General features: G+C 47.9%; 1 protein-coding gene across 4 annotated transcripts in view; it reads left to right on the top strand.

Annotated features, from left to right (window-relative positions):
* The first annotated feature begins 88 nt into the window (after window positions 1–88).
* KIAA0513 (KIAA0513 ortholog) overlaps window positions 89–11,967 on the top strand; it is a 60,493-nt gene continuing 48,614 nt past the window's right edge. The window contains exon 1 of one of the 4 annotated variants that reach the window (XM_070388609.1): window positions 89–306. The gene's annotated coding sequence lies outside the window, so the exon portion shown is untranslated. Of the gene's footprint in view, window positions 307–9,068; window positions 9,324–9,471; window positions 9,607–11,967 lie in introns of those variants that run through there. The other 3 variants (XM_070388608.1, XM_070388611.1, XM_070388610.1) reach the window with 3 other exon arrangements.

The raw sequence follows: 11,967 nt of genomic DNA, 5'->3' as shown, positions 1-11,967 counted from the left end.
CGCCGCGCTTGCGCAGATCCGGCCGCGCCGCGGCGGGGGCGGGGGCGGGGTTTCTGTGACTCTGGGACCGCGGGTCCTAAAAACTGGCTGTTCCCAGGGAAAGGTAGCCCTCCTTAGTCTCAAGGTCCGCTTTCTAAAATAAACCGATCCGTGCAAGCTGAAGTCTGGGGAAGAGAAAGGATGGGGGTTACGGGCTGCCACAGGCTTTCGGACCCGCCTGTCCAGGGGCCCGCGGCGGCGCGGGTGAAGCCAGCGAGAGGTGCGAGCTGTGCGTGCGGCGCGCGGGGATGAGAAATCCGATCACGGGTTAGTGGAGAAGCGCCAGGGGGACGCCTGGGCCGGAAAACGCGTTGGGGGAAGGCGAAGCGCCGCTGTATGCGTGATTCCCGATTAACGGCCTCTAGGCGGCGTGGACACTACAGCGTCCCAGCGACCCCTTCCAGACGCTGAGTCCTAAGTTTGTCGAAGGTAGAAACGTAGTTAGCTTTGTTTGTGTGTGTGGTGGTTGGCGGAGGTGGGCGGGGGGCGCGGGGGACGGGTATTTCCCATACTGGGAACAATTTCCTCAGGGCTGGGGAGTAGGCGCTCAGTTAGTGTTTGTTGTTAAATTCTTTATGTACCCACTAACTTGTAAGATTGATAAAAACTCATTGAGGATGAAGGATAGAAATCTCACTGTCTGCAAGCCACCTTCTCACAGTTTACCATTCTTGCTCCCAGATATGCTTATATAGCTAAGCTTTTGGAAGTAAAAGGTGCATTAGTCATTGAATTCCAACTTTTGAAAGTTTAAGATTTTTGTTACTGTGCCTGTGCATTTAATATGGTGCTATACATTCCTTGTGGCTCAGCTGGTAAAGAATCCGCCTGCAATGCAGGAGACCTGGGTTCGATCTCTGGGTTGGGAAGATCCCCTGGAGAAGGGAAAAGCTACCCACTCCAGTATTCCGGCCTGGAGAATTCCATGGACTGTATAGTCCATGGGGTCGCAAAGAGTCGGACACGACTAAGCGACTTTCACTTTCATACATTCAGTCAATCCTCATTGAGTCTCCTGTGCTTATTCACTCAGTTGTATCCGACTCTGTGACCCTTTGGACTGTCAACCCTCTGTCAATGGGGTTTTTCAGGCAAGGATACTGGAGTGGGTTGCCATTTCCTCCTCCAGGGATCTTTCTGACCCAGGGATTGAACCAGAGTCTTTTGTGTCTTTTGTATTGCAGGCAGATTCTTTACCGATGAGATATCAGGGAAGCCCTCCTAATCTCCTGGCTTATTTATTTCCACAAGGAAGAAAAGAGAGGTAGGCTTCCAATCTGTGGGCAATTCCTTTTGTATAGGCTGAAAGAAAGGATGACTGTCTTTGGATAATGTCGAGACTGCAAGTGGCTGCTATGCTTAAGATACACTTGCTATCAACAATGTTAAAAGATATCTTCTTTTATATTAAAGAAATTAAAAGATGCTTACTCCTTGGAAGGAAAGTTATGACCAACCTAGATAGCATGTTCAAAAGCAGAGACATTACTTTGCCAACAAAGGTTCGTCTAGTCAAGGCTATGGTTTTTCCTGTGGTCATGTATGGATGTGAGAGTTGGACTGTGAAGAAGGCTGAGCGCTGAAGAATTGATGCTTTTGAACTGTGGTGTTGGAGAAGACTCTTGAGAGTCCCTTGACTGCAAGGAGATCCAACCAGTCCATTCTGAAGGAGATCAGCCCTGGGATTTCTTTGGAAGGAATGACGCTAAAGCTGAAACTCTAGTACTTTGGCCACCTCATGCGAAGAGTTGACTCATTGGAGAAGACTGATGCTGGGAGGGATTGGGGGCAGGAGGAGAAGGGGACGACAGAGGATGAGATGGCTGGATGGCATCACTGACTTGATGGACGTGAGTCTGAGTGAACTCCGGGAGTTGGTGATGGACAGGGAGGCCTGGCGTGCTGTGATTCATGGGGTCGCAAAGATTCGGACACGACTGAGTGACTGATCTGATCTGATGGTTGATTTACAATATAGTTTCAGGTATACAGCCCAGTGATTGAATTATACATATATGTGTATATGTTCTTTTTCAGACTCTTTCCCCTTATAGGTTATTACAAAATATTGAGTATAGTTCCTTGTCCTATACAGTATGTCCTTGTTGGTTATTTGTTTTATATATAGCAGTGTGTATATGTTAATCCCAACCTAATTTATCCTTCCCCACAGAAGTATCTTTAAAAAAAAGTTAATAAACACAACAAAACAGATCTGAGAAATTTTGGAAGTTAAATCATGACTCTCATACAAATATGCCAAAGATTTATGTCTCATACACATGTCAAAGATTTAACTCACTAATTTATGAGGGGAAAAGTAGGTACGATGAATGATAAAAGTGGTTCAAAGATGAATCCAAAAGACAGGTACATGTAGGCAGTCAGGAATGCTGCCAGTGGTTAAGACTCTGCATCCCAATGCAGGGGCCACGAGTTCAGTCCCTGGTTGGGGAACTAAGATCCCACATCCCAGTGTGGCCCAAAAATTAAAATAAAAAAGAATTTGCTTAATTGAACCAAATCAAAACTGGCTTCTATAGTAGGGAAGTCAGTTGATCTTCTGCCAGACAAGGTTCATTTAAATGTCAGGTATCAGTGGGCAGGAATTGTTACCAAGCAGGTCAGCTGGACTTGCATGGAGACCTCTTGTCTTTTTCCTGAAACTGGTGCTAAGAGTGGAATCACACAAGCTATATTCAATAGCCAAAGAATGGAAAGGGGCAACCTAGTTTGCAAATCAGCTCTCAACCCAAATCTGGTGGAGCCACCAAATATATTAGAAGGTCAAGGTTAAAAGGAAGGAATTGGCAGGAGGGGAAAGAATATTCATGACTTACTGGAGAACTGGGGTGTGGTTTGGACCCAGAACTGTTGCGCCTCTCCTTTGCAGTGCTTTATGGGCTTTTTCAGTTGCTGTCCTGGCAGTTGTCAGCTGTCCTGGCGCTGATGAGTGTGTCATTTAGCCTGTGCTAATATATTACAGTGAGCTGATAATGAGACTCAAGGTCCACTGGAAGCCACATCTTCCCCACTCTTTGGCCTAGTTTGTTCTCATCAGTTCTTGTTACTTTTTCTCTTTGCATCTTCCTCCTGAAACTTGCATGCTTGTGGGTGCTCATTCGCTCAGTCATGTCCAACTCTTTGCAACCCCATGGACTGTAACCCACCAGACTCCTCTGTCCACGGGATTTCCTTAGATAAGAATAATTGGTTTTGGAGTTCTGTGGTGGTCCCAGTGGTTAGGGCTCTGAGCTTTCACTGTAGGAGGTACAGATTTGATCCCTAGTCGGGGACTAAGATCCTGCATGCTACATGGTACAGCCAAAAATTTAAACTAAGTAAATTAAAGAAAAAAACACACATTTCATTTGAAGGAGGGGCAAGGGTAAGATTCTGGGGCAACAGCCTTGGTAACAGAATCACTGGCCTTGCTGTCTATTCTCCAGAATCTATAGCGTTGGGACACCCCTGTTGGCTCCAGTGGCTGGGAGTGCACACTTCCAGTGCAGGATACCCAGGTTTGATCCCTGGTCAGGGAACTAGATCCCACACACTGCAACTAAAGATCCCAAGTGTTGCCAACTAATACCCAGTACAGCCAAATAAATAAATAAATTTTAAACCTATAGAATGGAACTTCCGTCATGGTCCAGTGGTTAAGAATCCGCCTTCCAGTGCAGGGGACATGGGTTCGATCCTTGGCCTGGGAACTAAGATCCCGTGTGCTGGGAGGCAGTTAAGCCTGCACATGCCACAGCTACTGAGTCCCTTCACCACAAGGAAAGATCCCTAGGGCTGCAGCCAAGACCTGATGCTGCCAAAAAAAAAAAAAAAAACCTATAGAGTTAGAAATAGCTGCAAAGAAAAAGATCCATAGACCCAGATAATCCAAGGGTGTGCAGGACAACACCTAGTTGCCCGTTGAAGACACACGCTGACTTTGTGACCCATTTCAAAGTCTTTCACAAAAAGACTTGTAATTCTTCTCAGCCCCCACACCTGTACGGGCTTGTTTACTGTAACTTGAAAATTGCCCTGTTGCTAAAGGAAGTAGCATGATGAAATCATTCATTAAAATATCTAACAGGATGACAGCAGTTGACAAAAACAATTCAACTCTTATCAAGGATTTTCATCTTTCTCAACAGACTTGGTATGTGGTCTTCTGCAAGTCATTTCCCTTCTCTAAGCCTCGGCTCTTTTTTTACTCTCTAAAAAAATACAAGATTAGACTTGATTTCCAAGGTTTCTTCCTATTTTGAGACAGTGGTTCAACACACTTTTTTGGGGTCTCTCTTTTATTTCATAAGGCCCACGGAACCAAACACCTACCCTTGGATGTCCTCACAGGAATGAGGACATCTCAGCTCCAGGATCAGTTCTGTGTATCCATCAGGAGCTAGTGTGCAGCTAACCACTCATCCCACGAAATAGTTCTTTTAAAGTGGAGCCTCCGTTCAACCACATGAAAAGATGCTCAGCCTCATTCAAAGTAAAAGGAATGAATCCAGATTTAAGAGTATCAAGAGATCCCATTTTTCACCTAGTCAGTTGATGAACATTAAAGTTTGGCGATTCTGTGTGTTGGCAGGAAGACCAAATTGGTACAGTTGTCACTTTATTCAGCTCTTTGCAGAGCAAGATAGAGGTATGAATCAAAACAATTTAATTGTATTTACCCTTTGACCCAACTTAGCAATTTATCCTCCAGATAGAGTCCCTCATGCACACAAAGATGTTTGCACTTCAGTATTTATAGTAGAATGTTTGTAGAAGCATAAAAATGCATTGCCCTATATGCTGTCGATATATGAAGTAGAGTGTGTTATACATACGAATGGAATACTGTGCAGTGATATCTGAGGTATATTAACTCTATGGTGTCAGTTCAGTTCAGTTGAGTTGCTCAGTCGTGTCCGACTCTTTGCGATCCCATGGACTGCAGCATGCCAGGCTTCCCTGTCCATCACCAGCTAACTACGGTGTAAAACTGTATTTGAAAAAGAAGATCTGGGGTATATATATGTTTGTATATACAATCCCTGGGAAAATGTACAAGGAATAGGTTTGTAACTTGTTAAGTTTGTAAACCAGGTATCCATTTTTAAATACATAAAAATTTAAAATAAATGAGACAACCCAGTGGAACAATTGGCAAAACACTTGAACAGGTGCTTCACAGAAGAAAATCCAAACATGAAAAAATGCTCATTTTCATTAGTCATCAGGGAAATGCAAACTTCAACCACAATGAAATACTATTTACACACCCAGTAGAATGGCTAACATGAAAAAAACACCAAGTGCTGGTGAGCATGCAGAGAAACTGGGGCCTCCATCCACTTCACTGCCGGGGGCAGGAATGTGATTGTTAAACCACCCCGCAGGACCGTTAGGAGTACCTGCTGAAGACAGATCGGAAGACTTGTGATAGGATGTTCCCACAATACACAGTACAGCATTGTTCATGGATATTCAGGTTGTTTGCAGTGTGGAGCCAGAATGAACAGATAGTAGTCTACCTATACAGTGAAATACAAGACTCTACAGAATGAAAGTGCACACTACACACAAGTAAATCTCACAAATAGGATGTTGAGTAAAAGTTCAAAATCGGGCAAAACTGACCTTTGGTATAGGAAGACAGGGCAGGGCTGTGATTACCACGGTAGTAGGGATGCTGGGGCCTAGTAATATTCTATTTCTTGAGCTGGGTGCTGGTTGTATGGGTGCTCACTTGGTAAAAATTCAGCCTTGTACATTTATGATTTGTATGCTGGTATTTTAACAGTGGGAGAGAAAGAGACTTCCAAGATCTGTACAGTGGAAAAATCAGAAATTTCTTCAGAAGGGAGTTTGGGTGGTTTCTTACTTTTTCCACTGAGATTGTGATGTTGAATGCATCAGCCAGATCAGGGAAGCCAGAAGGCTGAAGCTCTCCAACCCAAGGTGCTGAACAAGGCCCAGGAAGTCTAAACCCAAAGTGGTGTGACACATTCCTGAATTCCTTTTCACTGGGTCACCTCACCTCCAGCTGCAGGTAGAGCCGTCGAGGGCAGCAGGCCTGTGCCTTGGGCTCTGCGTTCCCTGGAATCCCAAGCTGGCCCTCTCCTGCCCTTCAGCATGTCTTCCTCCCCGGCACATTATCAAAAATTCCTCCTCCTCTCCCATTCCTGCGACAGTGCAATACACAGCAAATGAACGAATGAACATGTCACGGTTGGCCCCTTGTTCAGATGAAGAAACAGGCCCACTGAGTTTAAGGAGTGTGCTGAGGGTCATACAAGTGGGAGAGGAGCTCATAGCCTCCTACTCCTGAAGCACCCTCTACAGGAAGAAAGGTGTATACACATGGCTGATTCATTTTGTTACGCAGCAGAAACTAACACAGCATTGTAAAGCAATGATAAAAAAAAAAAAAGATACTAAGGAAAAACACCTGAAAAAAAGCACCTGATCTGAGAATGAAGCCCACCTCAAAGGGAAGCAGTCAAGAAGGCAAGAGAGACGAGACCAAGTTCTGATGACATCACTTGGCCCCTGGATCCTGCTGGGCCAACCCCAGAACTTTTCAGTCATGTAAGCCACTGTATTCCTATGATCACCACTCTTTTTTTTGGTTGTGCCTTGAGGGATGCAGGACCCCAGTTCCCCCACCTGGAGTCAAACCCGCACCCCCTGCAGTGGAAGCTGTCTTAACCACTGGACCACCAGGGAAGTCCCTATATGCCCTCTTTTTTTGAAAACCCAGTTTGCCTGGCCTTTTGTCACTTACACATTTACATTCTGGTAAATACACGTTCCAGGTCCAAATACACTAGTTCTATCGTATTTCCTCGAATTACCAGTATAGATTTCATATCTTGAAATCTCATGGTTAACCCAGCATGACTTGATCTTTGCCACTGGTGCTTCCTCTTCTGCGGGGTCACAGATGTTTTTCATGAGTCATCTGTCCTGAATGTTTCCCAGGCCCAATGTCTAGTTCACTGGTCTGTGGTTTGCAGAATTTACTTTCTTCCCCTTTTTAAGTAAAATGGCCATGTCATGTGCTTCTCTCCAACCTTCTGGCAAGTTCAGAAGATCTTTTATGAAGTTTGGAGAGATAGGTGAATCTTCTTGAAGATAAATGATATTTCCCCCAAATGGAGTCTGACCCTGAATGAACCCTCATTTTCCAATCTTCCTGAATAGTTGGTATCACCACAGTGAGGACAAGGCTGAAAGAGTCTACTCCTGGTGCTGGGTTCACTCACTGAACCAAAGGAGGACTTCCTCCAGCCACAGATACGATCCTCCTCTATTCCATACAGTCTTCGTGATGCTCTTGTAGCCTTCGGGATCCGCCCCCCGCATCTGTAGTGCCCACATAACTTACACTTCTCTGAATTCACATGAAGCTTAAAATACCCAGAGATCTGGTTTCTCACAAATGATGACTACACGGAGCTGGTCATGCAAATCAGAAATGGACCAGAAGCAGCTGCGGTGCTGAAGGCCCCATGCCTCTTGTAGAATCGCAGCTCCCAGCTCTTTCCTTCCCGTTGGTCCCTTCAACTTTCCCAAGCAAGTCTGAACAGTCCACTTTCCCAGGGACCAGCAGCTCCACGTGTGGGGCACAAGAAAGACACTTGATCGTCAATCCACAGGTGTCTTTTCTTCTAAGTGGCAGAACTCCAGTTCCTCCTGCCTAACTCCTAAGACTTCAGAGAACAACCCCTGCCCCAGTTTTCTGAGGTTGACATTCTGCCCTAGTTCAGATGCCAGGGCATTTATTGAAAGGCAGAGCTTTTTAGGGCTTCCCTGGTGGCTCAGTGGTAAAGAATCTGCCTGCCAATGCAGGAGATGCAGGTTCGATCCCTGGGTCAGAAAGATACCCTGGAGAAGGAAATGGTGACCCATTCGAGTATTCTTGCCAGGGAAATCCCATGGACAGAGGAGCCTGGAGGGCTGCAGTCCACGGGGTTGAAAAGAGTTGGACACAGCTTAGTTACCCACCCAAAGGCGCTCTATAGCCCTGCAGTGTAGCTCTGAAACTGTCTTCAGAGAATTTGCAGTGTCAGAATTCAGTCTGTTTCCCTAGGTGTTAGAACCAAGCTTGCCATAACCCCAAGATTTTTGGGAGGGGGGGTGTCCATTTACATTCCTATGCTTGCTCTTGAACTGAAAAATCCCAGATACATGTATATGTATGACTGAGTCGCTTTGCTGTCCACCCAAAACTGTCACAACATTGTTAAACAGCTATATTCCAATATAAAATAAAAAGCTTTTAAAAAAAATAAGTGTCCGAAGCACACATATTTTTTACCTTTTGTGGTTTTGGTTTGTTCTTTTGAAGAGATGTGGAAGAAACCCAAGCCAGACAGCTCGAAAATTGTGTTTATTGTATCTGGTGAAAAGATGCTGATGCGCGTAGGAGTTCAAGAAAGTGGAATCCATCAGCTTTTTAAGATGCCCCCTTTCAAAAAAAATCAATCGGCCTCACAGTGCCCTTCCGTTCCATACATCCTTGCCTGACTGGTTTCACAAGTACGTTCCTTAAAGTCAAGGCTTCAGCCTAACTGAAACAGAAGAGCAGGAAATGGCATAAGGGGATCCTTGTCTTAAAGGTGCGGACACCAGGGCGGGGTAGCAACCCGAATCAGGTTATACTCCCTTCCTGGGCTCCCCCACCTCCAGAATCACCAAGTAATTCACTCATCTGTCCACAGAACGGCCTGCACCCACCCCCCACCCCACAGCTCTGCTCGGCCCGGGAGAACACCCTAGTTTTTTGAGCAGATCCAGGAAACGGGGTTGCAGCGACCTTCTGTTAGAAGTCCCCTAGAGTGCTCCCAGGGGCGGGGGACGACGCCTGCATCCGAAAGGCGGCCCCAGCCCGGAGCGAGCCGGGGCCGGAGGGGCCCGAGAGCCTCGGAGCTTCAGGCGCGGGTAGCGGCCCCACCCCAGCACGTGACGCTGCTTCCGGGCCGCACCGCGGCTGCGCAGTCCGGGGCGGGGGGCGGGGGGGGGCGGGCCCGGGCTGCTGACTGACAGCTCGCGCGGGCAGGCCTCAGAAGGACACGGCTCCGGGGCCGGTGCAGTGGCCACACCGCCGAGCCCAAAGGCGCCCGCCCGCGCGCTAGCTCCCGGGCCCATCCGGCCGTCCAACCCCCGCCGCGGTGAGAGGGGCGGGGGGCCCTTTGGCGCCCGTGAGGGGAACGGCGTGCCAGGCTCTGTGGGCGGCGCGGGGACTCGCTCTCCGAGGGGCGACAGCCGGAGCGCCCGCGGACCGGCGGGTGAGGGGTGGTCGGGTGGGGACCGGGGCTCTGCGGGGTCGGCCTCGGCTCGCGCTGAGGTGAGGAAACGGGAGGAGGGGGCCAAGAGCCCACCTTATGGGGAGCAGGGCGCTCCCTGGGGGGTGGAGGGGCTGGAAAAGGTGTCCCCATCCCTGGCGGCTGACGGTGTCGCCAGGTGGCTTAGGAATGGAGCCTGCTCCCCAGTTTTGGGGGAGGAACCCCCCCGACTCCTGGACGAGCGTGCTGGGGAGGGGCTTCCTCGAACCGGGATGGGGAAGACTCGGTGAGTTGTGCTGCGTGCTGGGCTTTAAGTTTGCTGCCCCTCTGCTTCTGAGGTGGCAGCGGGGGCGGTGTGGGGGCACAGGAGAAGGGCTCGACCCGCCTCCCCGGGACCCCCTCGTCCCCGCGGTGGTCGGGAGCAAGAGGAGCTTTGCCGTGGGGCCGTGTAGAGCAGCTGGTTCAGGGTGGCCTGGCACAGGGACCAGGGTCTTGGAAAGGACAGGATGGGGGATTTTCTGGAGCTGGGTGGGAGTTTCGCCTTGCTTGGGGTCTGGGCTTCTCTGGGTTGTAGGTTGATTGAGTTTGGGAGGAGGAAGAGGACTTGTCAGTAGGGACTGGGCAGCTCCTGTGACTCTGGTTAAGTGTGAGGCCAGGGTGCCAGCCTGCAGACTGGGCAGGAACTCACTTCTGAGCTGGCACAGGTGAGAAGCTTGACGTGCAGCTTGACTCGCTGGGGTGAGTAAATGATAGAGGCAAGCTGACAGCTGTCAGGGAGCAGGCGACTCTCCAGACCATTGTCACCTAAAGCTGAGGTTTGGAGCTCATTTGATTCAAGGCACCCCCTCCCTCAACCTAAACCAGGGCAACCAAGATGCTTAACACCGAATTAAGCAAAGAAAAAAAATTCAGTTGTATTACGCTTGAGCGCTTTTTTCCATCTTTCCGTGGTTCTGTTTGGAAGTGTGTGTTTTCCCTTGTTCCTTCTCTCCCTTGGGCTGTCACTGGCTTTTATTTCCACTTGGTGCAGAAATAGGACTGCTTACGCATTTGAAGCACAGGGCGATCGGCTGGCTATTGAGATCAGCTCACAATGAGAAAGTTGACTCATGAGGTTCTTTTTCCATTAAAGAGATGAAGATGGCTGAGGAGTCAGGAATATGCACTTTACTGAGCAGATTATCTCTAACTTCTCATTTGGTTCTGGAATACATTCCTGTGATTTTCTTCCGTCTTTGTCTTTTGTATGGCTTGTGTGGGTTAATGTGAAGATAGTTTGTATTATTTGAGAACACAGCAACTAAGGCCAGTGAAAAACTACTCAGCAACCTGAGTAAATCACAAACCTTGAATTATTTGCTACAGATTTCCAGACAGTGCAGAATATCCACAGATATTAGACATGGTCCTTTTTGCATGACAATAGCTTTGGTTCTTTGGAGGTAAATTGCTTTAGGATGGCCCCAAATGGCTCTGAGGGGCTTCTTAGGTGGCTCATTGGTAAGGAATCTGCCTGCCAATGCAGAAGACATAGGTTTGATCCTTGGTCCAGGAAGATCCCCTGGAGAAGGAAATGGCAACCCACTCCAGTATTCTTGCCTGGAGAACCTCATGGACAGAGGAGCCTGGCAGGGTACCCATGGGGTCGCAAAGAGTCAGACACGACTGAGCAGCAACAAAATGGCTCTGAGAGCACATTTTTTAGGACAGTTTTTCGGAAGGGTTTAAGGTGAAATGAGTCATCATGCTACCTGCTTTTGTCTCCCTTCCCTTCTCTCAAAAGGAAATAATCAAGTGAAAAGAAACATCAAAAGCAGCCTAGGAAGAGAGAAAGTCAGGGAAAGTCAACCCATATGACATGCAAAGGGAGGAGTAAAAATCCTTATTGCCAATGATAATCCCTCACTTTTACACCACAGAGTAATTTGCAAAGGGCTCTCACACACAGAATCTTAACTGATCTTCATAAATGTCACAGATGAGGAAACTAAGGCTAAATGGCTTGCCCATGGTCACTTAGCTAGTAGGAGCAAAGCAGTGTTAAGCCTAGCTGTCTGACACCAGATGCAGTGGCCCATCACCGCTCCGCTGAGCAGGATGCAGGATGCGGGCCGGTGACACACACATCTCAGGGCCCGCGGGATTCCCAGCATCCCTGTCCCCCACCGCTTTCCCTGCTTGCTAAGGCAGCGTGGCTCTCGAGCGTAGACGCTCTCCACCACTTCCTTCTACCCCAGGCTTGAGCGTCTGCGTGTACTCAGATTTGTTTATAGGTCCTTGAGAAACCTAGTGGGAAGTATGATTGCAGGGAGTGTGTTTTGCTCAAGCGCTCAGAGTTTCCTAATAGTCTAGGTGTCTTCAGCCACGTGATGCAACAGACCAAGGCAATTCTAGGGACACTTGCCATAATCGTTTTCCTTGTCCTCCACCCAGAAGAAAAATGCAGTGGTTGTGAAACCTGAGGAGTTGACCCAGTACTTTTGTTTGTTTTATCCAGTTTTTTTTATACATGGCATTGTTTGCGTTATGGTGATGTGTTTTTTTTTTTTTTTTCCCTTTCCTCTTTAAAGAGGGCACAGCTGTTCTCATTAGGGAAGAATAAGCTTGAATCCCATTTTCTAGCTCTGAGCATCTAGATCTGAAAAAG

The sequence above is a fragment of the Bos mutus genome, chromosome 18 (assembly GCF_027580195.1).
Source record: "Bos mutus isolate GX-2022 chromosome 18, NWIPB_WYAK_1.1, whole genome shotgun sequence".
Classification (NCBI taxonomy): Eukaryota; Metazoa; Chordata; class Mammalia; order Artiodactyla; family Bovidae; genus Bos; species Bos mutus.
This window is presented reverse-complemented; position numbering and strand designations above follow the sequence as displayed.